Here is a 12,364-nt window from a genome sequence, read left to right on the forward strand (position 1 = left end):
AGCAAGTTTCACACGGTGTGGGTGAATTGGAGACTGCCATGGAGTGCCAAGGGTAGCAGGACCTTTCCTACCTTCTGCATAACAGAAAGAAGTAATGTCGGAGGAGACCCCACCTGCATTTAATGTTCTCAAGGACTCTTTGCCCCAAAATCTGAACAGGTGGAGGCATCGCAGGGAGAAGGGACGGAGCCATTATTTTTGGGGCAACCATAGCTTCCAAACCTGTGTTTCACTGAGGATGGCAGGCCTTTCCTCTAGTCTTTTTCTGAACACTTGATAGAGTGGATAGTTTTAAATTTACATCTGTTCTACATTTTTACGATTAAAAACCCCCACTTCTCAATGGAGGTGGTGATTTTTTTAAAAAAAAGTTCAAATGACATGCTTAATATTAATGATAAGCGTCTATAAATTCAGTCAACTCATGTACAACGGACATAATGCTCTTGGCATCCCTGCAGGAAACAAAGGAGAACAATTATGAGTCATCAAATGTATTTGTCAGAGGATTTTGTATTGTAAAAAAAGCCTGTTCATGTTAGCATAGTGCTGAAAGACAAGGAGTGAATTATAGCTTGGAAAGTGATGGGATAGATATAAAATCCAAGGGTCCAGAGGCCAACTGACTATATAGGCTCAGCTGGAGACAGAAAATACATGTTATGTATTTTTTCAATGGATTCTTCCATTTATCCTGTTAAGAAGTAGTGACTCCCCAAATCAAATGTGAGTTAGGCTAGAATTTTAATCGTACTGGAAACGTTGCCACTGCAATTGGTATTTGAAGCTCTCCTAACTGATTGTTATGCTATTTGTTCTACTGTGAATGCAGAGAACCAGCAACCGCGAAACAGGAGCTGTGAATAACAGGCAGGCACAGCGACAGGCGTGCAGCTCCATGAAAAGTGTGTTCCTGCTGGTGAAGTGGTACGTATGTGCCCTTCCTTCATGGATGCTGTATCAATGAGACTCTTGTCCTTGTTCTGATAGCCAGAGAGTTCACAGCAGCACTGTCATAAGCTTTAAAATATTTGTCTGCATTGCTGTCATTGCTCAAAGAATACTCCGAGAGATGCCTCCATGGGTACAGGCAAGTAAGAATCTGTCTGTTGGCAAACTAATATTAATGACCAGGACTAATTTAGCAAAATGACATAATTTTTTATGGTGTAGCAGAAGAGCTTTAATTACTCTTTGCACATTTCTGAGGAAAAGAAACATGGCTGCTATTGGAGATCTTAAGGTTTTTACAATGAAGACATGAGACAGGCAAACAACACAGTTTTATATTCACCTTCAGGGTGTGATTTTAAGATAGTTAATGAAGACTTAAAAAAATGATGGGTTGAGGTTGAACTTCAGATAGAAAGGAACTGATACTCTCATCATTTATCGCCATTTGTAGGCTTGCAGAATATCAGGAGGCTTTAATCAATGTTGTACTGAAGGTTTCAGCGGACGCAAGTTTATGTTCTGTCCCATAGGGAAAAATTAATTTTTATAATAAAGCAGCTCTGACTCCACAAGAATAATTTTTTATAGATCCGTTGTAAGATTAAAAGAAATAACTTCTAGAAAAAATGAGAACCTACTGATTGCATTCACATGAAAGCTGAGATTCAGCTTTCTGCAAAGGCTTATGCTCAGTCCTGGGTGTAAGTTCTTGACATAAAGCTTTGGTAGGACTTAGGGCCTTCTGCAATGAAAGAGCATTACAAGAAAATGTGTAAAACATCCACTTTGATACAGGAATATTTTCTTGTTGCAATACTTTGCAGAGCTACCCCCCCACACCCCCGCCTTGCCCCCTCCAGTAAAGGAAGGTCAAATAATTGTGTGAATGGAGCTTAGTTTTATATCCAAAATAAACACTGGAGTTTCTCATACCTACAAATCAGGGAAGAAAAATCAGAGTGGGAAGAACTGTGGTAATTCCAGATACTTCTATTCCAGCAACTGTCTGCTCTTGGTTGGATAAACTGTAAAACTCAGATATTGTTCAGACACTCTTCAAGCTATCCAAAAGCTCCTTGCAATAGAATTTCTTCTTTCAAGTATGTTTTTCCTTCATGAGAAAATATTAAAACGCCTCTGTGGGCCTTTGTGACATCTTGTGAGAGTTGCAAGCAGAATTTTATTTTTCAGGGAGTTTCATGCACTGATTTCTTTCTTTGCACCAACATTATTTCATTATCATTATAGGATAGGTTTATTGTAATGGGTGCTTTCTTCCTTATCTTTTCTTCCATGAAAATATAGGACTGGCAGAGAAAGAACATGAAAGGCTTAACTAAATTCCGTGATGTTATGAGCTCAATAGAGTGCCATTCTCAAAGCTGTAATGCTTGTTTGACATGTATGAAAATAATGTATAAATGAAGATAAATGAATACTTACAAAAGTTTTTTTGTAAAGCTCCCAAACTAAATCGCTTTAAATTCAGCTGAAGAGAAAGTTTTACCTCGGTCAGCTAGCTTGGCAATACAGTTGTTCAATTTCTCAAAGCTAAACCATCACAAGAATGGTTTAAATCAACATCTCAGCAACATGAATGCACTCCAAAAAACCCCATAAAATGGATTTCAGTATAGCTCACAGCTGTGACCATCTACCGACTTTGGTGGAGCTTGTCCTGATTTAAGCTGGCACAACGTTAGAGGGATTCTCATCCCACAGATATTCACCCACTAGCGGTGGGATTAATCTCACCTAACTTTGGTTGTCAAAAAATTGTGTTACTACTCCAGCCTTTTTATTTAGGCTTCTTCTACAGGCAATGAAGAAAGACATGCACCTCCAGAGGGCAATTCATCTTGGATAGCCTTAGATATATGCTACACCATAGGGTAGATCTTTTCCCTAAGTGCCTGTCTTTGTTTTCAGAGTGAGCCTAAGACTAGCAAACTGGACGCTGATCTTCGACTGGCTGGATACCCCAAATACATGAAATCCCTTCCATGTGACGTCTCTGTTAACAATTTTGTCAGCATTTGGAAACACTGCTTGCCAGCCCTCTAGCCAACCTACAAGCTAGAGGCTGATGCTCCTGCAGTAGGGATGTTAGAAGGCAACATGTGCCTCCAATGGCCACCCCAGTTCCACATGGTGTATTGGCTTAAACCCCAGTTTAACAACAAGTGAGGCTGTGTTAACCTGTGAGGCCATGAACTGAGAGGGCCAGGGTCAGGCGGACAGACCATTTGCTGGTCCTGCTTCTCTAGGGGAACCTCTGGCAGACATGTGGGGCAGAGGACAGCCAACGCAGGCCGTAGCCTGAACTGCTGCAGCTCAATTTGCAAAAGATGCTGCCACTGCTGCCCAAGGCACGCTTTAAACTATTACGGCAATTCTTAAAGGCATGAAGACTGTGCATCATTCTCACTCTTTGTCCAGCCTTCCCTTCTGTGCGCTGAAAAATCAATCCCTAAATAAAACTTGGAATAAATTATGACATCTTCTACTCTTGCACATTCCCCAAACTGTTGGTAGTCTTGTAACTGTGAAAACTGTAGCAATTCTGAAAAGATGCTGATTGTAAAGATTTTTAAAACCATTCCCTAGGTTACAGTTTAACTGACACAGTGGGCTTGACCTCAAAGGGAAGAGATGAATCCCGCTTGTAAAGAACTGCTGAAGAAAGACAAGAGCAGGGGACCAGGAAGAGCCCCACCAGCAAGCCCAGCTCCCTGGGGGCAGGCAGCTATGTGGACCTGGTTAGGAACGAGGGCTAATGTCATGGCACACAGTGAAAGCTACTCTACAGGCTGAAACAGTAGGGATAATCCTAGCTAATATTTACATTATTCATGGAGACTAGCTGTAGGAAAATGCAATTAGCAGAAAACCAACGTAGTGAGTGGTGCAACTGTACTGTTCCTTACCATAGGTATGTCATTTACACATATTAAACCAAAGATACATAAAGGTATGTTCTTAGCCAGACATTCACAAATGCACAATACACACATTAAAAAAAATTATTCATAGTTAGTACCAGTAGTTCACTAGTAAGATTCCCTGCAGATTTGAATTAAAAAAAAACCCAACATTTTATTTGTGTTATTGTGTTTTATAAAAGGGATTCCTATGGTATTTCTTAGTTTGACTGTCATTCTCCAACAGTTTAAGATGACTGAGAATATGCAAATATATGAAAAATGTAATTGTAGGCTTATAGTTAAATAATTTTAAAAGCCTAAGAACACATTGGCTTATAATATGATTTCCCTCGTTATACAAATTTCTGCTTTGGTTTCCCTGGTTAGATATACCAGTACGTTTTGCTACCAATTTATGAGGGAAATAGATGTTTTTGCTAAGCCTTTAAGTAACATTACCGTGATTAAAATGTATTTAGTAAGAAAACATATACGTAGATGTGGTGCTTTACAAAAAGTCATTAAAGAGGCAGTCACCTGAAAGTGTCTGGGTTAGTTACTTCAAATATTAACATATTTTACTGTTCTCTACACCTTGCCTGGTCATTTACACCTATGTAAGTGCACAATGAATTGAACATGCTGCTATGACGTAAACGGGATAATACTGGCCATTAGTAACAGTTCATTACAATGTGTGGCCGTTACTATTTTTTTCTAATCCAGTGAATCTGATTTGCCATTTCCAAGCATCTTGTAGTACCCCCCAACAGTGCAAGCCATGTAAGAGTGCCACCAAACTAGAATTCCCCCGCTGGGGTGGAGGTTGGATACGACTGGGTGCTGCTGGTGGTGGCTGAACTACCAACAAGCTGAGTACTGCCACGTCCAGCCAAGGCAAGCTGAAACCTTCAACAAAAGGACTGGGAGAAAAGCTCATGAAACGGGTCCCAAATCATTGCTTTCTTCAGTCCTACGTACATAAAGAAACTGACCCGAATTTCAGCTTCCCCTTTGTAAACCTGTGTGAACTCTGGAGCTTTTCATAGCCTTTCACTTGAGTGGCTGGATGGGTGAGTGACGTGGTGGTCACATCACTCAAAATTCCCCAGTGTTGTGTTAACACTGGACTTTGATGTGCAAATTTAACTTCCATCACAGGATGGGAACACGCCATAAAGTCTGATTCTGATCTTGCTTCTGTTTATATTAGTGTAAATCCACAGGCTTGGAGGTACTCCTTGTTTAAAATAGTGCCTGACAAGAATCTGCCTTTGATTCTACATGTACAAAATAGAATTTAAATAAAGCCCAAAACTTTTTGTTTATAATATTCTCAAAGGCAAAGCAAATGCCAATATAACTTTAAATATAAGCAGGGTAGTAAATTAAAATACCTATAAATAGTAAAGTGTTTCAAGAATGTTTTTAAATGCTAACAATATAATTGTTTATCAGATTGATTAAGGTACTGTGCAGTACTTAAAGTTTCAGAATTTTTGGCTCAAATGACCGAATATGGACAAACAAGAAACTTCAAAAGTGACACCGGTAGGCAGAATACTAAGCTTTCCAGTGCAAACACTTTACCTTAATGCAATAAACAGGGAAGAGAGGTCAATAATACCTATTTTTTCAAAGAAATAATACAGACAAATATACCGCACAATACTACAGTAGTAGCAGATGTGATGTTATCAGGGTTTGACAGCATTTTCACATAAATTGTTGTGTAAGCATGGTTAATCATTATGTACAGGTGGTTAGCCACCTGTTTAATTCAGTTTCAAGCTGATTTACACAGCTTTTAAGGCAAACACCACCCCCCCTCCAAAATTACAGCTTTGCTTGTGTATCAGCTAACGTGGACAATTTTATTTCCCTTTACTTCCCACTGCCCTGCAAACACACACAGAGAAAGCAGCAGCTTCTGTCCCTCTTTACAGCCTCGTAGTAGTCAGTAAGTTATAGCAAGTACCGTTATACAGGTAGGAACAGATGGTGCCAGCCCCTTCAAACTGAATTTTTACCTGCTATATGAGCAGGCGTGATTTCATCACTTGTGTTTCACCGCTGGGTCTCTAGCTCTATGTTTCTGGTTGTGCACTACAGCCAGTGTGGAAGACCAGCCCTCTTTTACAAGCTGAAGTTCCTCTTTTGCAAGTGTTATATAGCCCAAATAGTTTTGACATATAAATCCTGGTTATTGCTTGGGTAGTCCCGATACTTACTACATGTAAGTAGTAAAATGGCAAGAAATGATAACAGCTTTACAGTAAGGTAAAAATGAAGCAAGGATCTCATTGCACCTGCAGGTGGGAATCCCAGCATCAACATGAGTTCAGTGCACATAGCTACATTTATGCTAATATGACAAGGGAAATTAAATCTCACCCTGCTTTTGAACAGATTTGATCTGAATTTCAGTCTAAATTTTTCATGCTGTGGTTAATTGATTCAGCCTGGTATTGTAAGCTGGGCTAGGTTACAGTTGTCGCTGACCATTCTTTTTATTCTTTTTCCCTGAACTTGGGTTTAAATCTAAAATTAGTAAGCAGACCCTGTGCCTACTAGGTATTCTAAAACCTATCAAAATATCCGGAAAACTGTTAACATCGTTAAGTTTCTTCTGACTTCATGACTACACATCCCCTACTTGCTGTTAGGGATATCAGCAGTCTTCTTTATTTGCACCACCGCTGTGCTGAGCCCAGGGGAGCACTGCTCTGGGAGAGACACTTCAGGGCTATGGAAAAGATCCACATTTCACAATATCCTCCAACCTCTAATGCATCTTTTACCTGCTTCCCTCTTCTCTGTTTACTATCACCTCCCAAATCCCTGTCTCTGCATTTCCCAGGAAACTCAGGGTGGGTTCAGTTGGCAGATCCTTGTCGCTGCTCCTCACAGCTCAATTGCTGGTGAGGACTGCAAAGGGCCAAAATATTCCTCTTCTTTTCAGCGCTGAAATCTTCCTCTGATGCTTTTGTCTCCGAAGTATGTCTAAGACGATCAAAATGGATTAAGTTAGGTTCTGTCCTGATGGCATTCTGTGCTCTGTGTCTGCTCACAAGCAGAAGGGAGACAGCTTCGCTTACATGGGAACGGTGATTTTGTAGGAGTTAAAGTAACAGCTTAGTGCAGATATACAACGCACCTTTGCAAACATTACTGCTGACCATATTAGAAGATCAAGCTTTCTCAAGCTGGAAACGTCAAGATTTTACAAAGTGGCCTAACCCTGTGCTCTTCTGTGTCCATCTGGTGCAAAAACAGCACCCCAAGGCTGAGTTTCTCTATCCAGCTCATTAATTACTGAGGGTGTCATAGTGTACAGACAAATCACATTCAGGTTTATGTGTAAATTTGGTGTTTCAAGAGTTAATTTTTTTCTTTATATGTGCAGAATAGGCATATAATATATGCCTATTCTGCAACAAACACCTCAGCAGGATGCAAAACCTGCAGCACTACAGGAGGCTGCTGCTGCCTCCAGTAAGAAGGTAACTATATGAGCTAAGGAACAGCTGGGCTGTGTGTCCCTGAGCCCAGAAATGTGGCATTTGTTAGGTGCAGCGTCCCAAGATGGCGTGCTCAACACTGCTTATCTTTATAGCTTTCAGGTTCTACGTGCTCCTGCTAAAGTCGCTGCTAGCAATAATGACTTTGTCAATTGAATAGAATCAGTCTTTAGAAGTTTGTGATCAAGGTGGATTTTTTAATAAATATTTGTGGCATACTGCCAAAGCTTTTCTGAGGAACACAAATTCCGGGAGGGAAGCAGTGATTTTCAGCAGTTCATCTTAGCAAATGCTTAGTTAAATTTCATGAAATGAAGAACATAAAAACAACAACAAAAGGAGAGTCAAGGCATATTTTCCCTGGTCCCTTACCAAATTTAAAAAACCTGCTGATGCAGGCAAGGTATAAGTAAGTGCAACATATTAAAGGTTGTGAAAACTTTTTCTAATATAGAAGGTTGTATTTTCTGTTGGTCTCTGCCACATACAACAGAAGTTGTGTCCCTCCTTCCGAGCTGGATATTGCACTGCTGATGTAAGGTTACATCAGCACCCAACATTTGATTTAACACACATATTAAAAATAAAAAGCATTTTCTGTTCAGTCCTATGGGACTGACCCACATGTGGAAAGTGATGGGGTAGGTCTTTGGGGAATGGTACTACTCAGGAAAAAGCTGTGGCCATTTGGAATATAATCTCAAACAAGAGCTTCACCTCCCTGCCCATCATCCAGCCTAGCTGTGTGGCTGGAAGCTGGCAGAGGAGGCAAGCATGTTTCACAATAGGGCAGGATTTCTCAGAGGGCTATGATGGGGTATTGTACAGACCTACATGAATTACAGAATATACAGAAGTTTTATTATTCCTCCTTTAGATTATGGAGTAGGAATAGGAATGAGATGTGATTAGGGAGATAACATCCACTATGTGGAAAGCAGGTGGGCTGATCTGAAAGGCTTTTGCTGCTGTGAAGGGGGGAACGAGCGGTGGTGACAACTACATTTGTCTTCAGTCTGCTCTTCTAATTTAGTGGAGGGTCTCTAAGGGTTAACTCTGCCTGAAAGTTTCAGAGTTCCTTCAGAATATTTTCATCTTGGTGCATTCGAGAGCGGACACTGGGCAGCACCAGGATTTTGGGGTTATTCCCACAGAAAATGGCACTAGCACCAATTCGCTTGTATGGGATTGAACACAGGTGGAATTTTACTTGTGCATTTTAGTTTTTTAAGTAAACAGTCTGAAATGGATTTTCCTAGTTAGAACTGTATGTAAGCATTGCAGCTTAGTGTATAGATAACATAGGTGGCCTATTTTATTGCAAGCTGTTAGCCCTGTTGGGCGGGTGCAAGATTTGTTTGATTGTACCTGACTATCATCTTAATGTGTCATTTACCTTACTGCTTCCCCATCACTGCTCCCTGTCCAAATATTAGCAGGAGTGTTTACACAATTACAATTAAAGGACCACAGAAAACATTCATGGTAGCGGTCACTTAATGAGGGGACTTATTTAATTGAAATCAAGAATCTGACTAAGTTCCTACTCTGATGTGATCTGACAAAAATGATCATAGGATAAAATTGCTGCTTGCTGATCCCCACCTATCTAACATCTCAACTTGCTGCAAGATTGAGGCAAACTGCACCAATTTACTGCTCCCAACTGCCTGATAATGGACACTTTGCTGTGCACTCTCCCTTCATTACAGCACAGGTCAGGGCTGTTAACAGGGGCTCTTGCCACTTTTGACAGATAGTCACTACCAAGATGAATGGCACTAGCCACATGACCACTTAGTACTATGCTTTTCCTTTCTAGCACCTTTAAAGCACTTATATTTTTAAAAAACTCACTTCATCCTTTAACTCTTTATTAACTAGAAGAATCAATAGGCATCTGCTGAAACTGACCTCATGCAATTCTTCTAAACTTAATTGGGCACATCGCTACGAATGTGTCTTCGCATTTGTTGCATGCCAGTAATGAGAGATTCATTTAGGCATTTGTTTTAAATTCCTTAAGGACTTTCAGATAATTTACTCAGATTTTGTGCATGTTCCCTAGTGTTAGGTTTTAGAATGATTTAAGGCATAAGGGCTGCAAGGACTGAATCAAAACACTGATTACCAAAGTTTTGCCTTTCTAATGAAAATATTTGGGCTTGATTTTATGGCTTTTTGAAATGTAAAGTATTTCTATTTTCCAAATTTCCTATGTCTGCTTTTGACACTGTCAGCCTAAATATTAACAATTTTCTCTTTAGCAAATTTTTGTTGTACTAACACACTTGGGAAAGAATACCTTAAGCATGCAAATGCCAAGCTCTTAATAACAGAGTTGCTTCGGTGCATTCAGTTAGCTAAGACAAATTGTTTCCGAGACACTGCCAGGCATAGTTTGAACTCATGTGGTTTTAGTTAGCTCACCGCATTACAGCAAATAGCATTGTTTCAAAAACAGAAGAAGTTATTAGATCAACTTTTTAAACAACACATTTATATTCTGTATTTTTTTGCTAATGCTTGTTTTTATTCAAGTCTCCCAGAACACCTATGTATGGAAACAGAAAATTAGTATTAGTTCTTTGTATTAACCAAGAAGCTACGCTCTTGGGGTGCAGCAGGTGAGTGCTAGAAGCTGACAGAAATCTGATCAGCCAAAACAGGACCTCGGTGCCAGAGGTCCTGCATAATCTGAAAGTCTTCCCAGCTTTGGTCATTTAGCGAAGGGACTTTCTTGAACTGAAAGCATCAGTTAGATGATAAGCATATTTTGGGCAATGGGTGTGCCAGAAACATCAAGCTCATTTTTAAGAGCCACGTATGAGGGTTTTGGTGAAACTAGTATTTCACAGACAACTACCATGGAAATTCTCAGGCCAGCTTTGAATTGCTGCACCTAGGTGCACTGTTTTAAGCAGTAGCATGCAAGAAATTGGACCGAATCTGCACACGCATGTTGATGAGCCTTTGAGTGCAGCTGAGAAGCTCAGTTCTCCTATGTTCTTTGGCAGACAGCTGGAAAACAGGCAGGTCTGCTTAGAGAATACCAATGCAGTCTCCAATCTGATGAAGATCTGCTTTCCTTTTATGACATCTACTTACCTCTTATTCTTTGTTCAGCCTGTGTATGTATCTCTTTCCTATTTCAGCTTTGTGTTGTGCTTCCTTCTGTACAACTAATAGGGTCCAGACCCCAAAAGAGCATACTGTGGGGCACAGACAGGCAAAGAGGCTCCTGTTTTGTTCTCATTTTTCCACATCCAAGGGAACCACCACAAGACTAGGAACTTACCTTTCTCCCCTTCATTCAAGGTACAAGAGTAAGGTTTTGTGGCAGTGCATACAGGCAACTATAGTTGCTTTTTCTCTTTCCTGCACAGGCAGTAAGCAGGGCTGCTGGGATGAGAGAAGTGGATATAGAGGAGAGGACTCACAAAAGACGGTATCTTGCCTTGCTAGGGAACTACTAGGAAGCTCTTTCATCCTGGATGTGAATATTGTTCTCTCCTGTCTGGATCTGCAGTTCCAGGATGATGTCCAGACCCTGCTTCTTCCATCTTTCTGTTCAGTGTACCAAAGCTACTGTCTGAGCTGCTCCTCAAAGGCGAGCTGAGGTTTTTCACTGCTCTTGGTAGAGCATGTGGAGAATTGATGTCTTCCATCCTTTTGGCATAGGCAGCTGCTGGATTTTCACATCCTGCCCTAGAAGCTACTTTCCTGTGCTGGCCTGTGTGCCTCAAATCCCGACTGCTGCTAAAGGCAGGAGGGATGGGAGCACACACGCTATAGGTCAGGCCACATTTGTTAGCTGTGACTACACTGACAAGACTTTTTCTTCAGACTATAAATGAGAAAAATCATCCTCAAAGTTATTATTCCTCTGTGTTTTGTTGTAAAAAGAGCACTTTGAGTCTTTCTGATATTTTTAAAAATATTTATTTCTTTTCATATTAGCATACAGGAGTGTGATGATTCTATGGGTTACTACAGTGTCATTACCCAGCAGGTAGCAACCATTGCTTTAAAGACAGAGCCATATCCATGGCAATGCATATTTCAACACGTGTATTTTCAAACATGTACAAAGGGCAATCACTTTACATGATGCCTGTGCTTTAACATGGTCACGTGGTCTGTGACCCGTAAGCTGTGGCTGCCAGGATCTTGCTGCTGGTGCTCAGCCTTGGTGGACAGCCACCCACAGCTGCCATTCTGCTCAGCAAGACACATGTTGTGTGGCATGGGGAGACGCCACTTCTGCTCTCTCCTGGTTTGTTGCTTTCCTTAACCTGAAATAAATGCCACTCAGATGGAAAGCACATGCCTGCTCTCTGTGCATGGCAGAAAAACCATGACAATTATCATGGCTTCGATTAACAGCACGAGTGACCCAGGGGTCGGGCATCTCCCCAGTGTTAATGACCACCCAGGTTAAGGGCCCCCTGCTCGACGTCAGGTCCTCAACTCCACCAGCTGGTCATTAACAGGCAGAAATGCCTGTTCTCAGGGTCATTATTGTTTAATTAATGCAGACGATAAAACAATTTTCACATAGTTTCACTCTATAAAATCTCTGGCAATTGAATAGTATCTCTAAATTGAAAACATGGAAAAGTTATTTTGTGTTATTTATTAACTTGCCTGCTTAATATGAATACATAATTAATGATACAGGACAATTTTAGAGAGAGATCTAATAGAAATAATTACACTGAACTCACAGGCTTTTAGGGTTACAAGAAACTGTCACTCAGTTTACACACAATTAGTGTTTTTCTGTCTGTGTAATTCTTGATCATTTCACTATGCTTTGCTCTTGACAAACAGTCAAATTGTGTGGTTAAAACTGCTATTAGATTTACATTGCATTGTCTAATTCACTTTGCCTCATGAAATTAGATGAATTATTAAACACATAATCTGTTATTCCCTATTAAAATTAATTGATTTTCATGTCAG

The sequence above is a fragment of the Falco rusticolus genome, chromosome 4, assembly GCF_015220075.1.
Source record: "Falco rusticolus isolate bFalRus1 chromosome 4, bFalRus1.pri, whole genome shotgun sequence".
NCBI classification, from domain to species: Eukaryota; Metazoa; Chordata; class Aves; order Falconiformes; family Falconidae; genus Falco; species Falco rusticolus.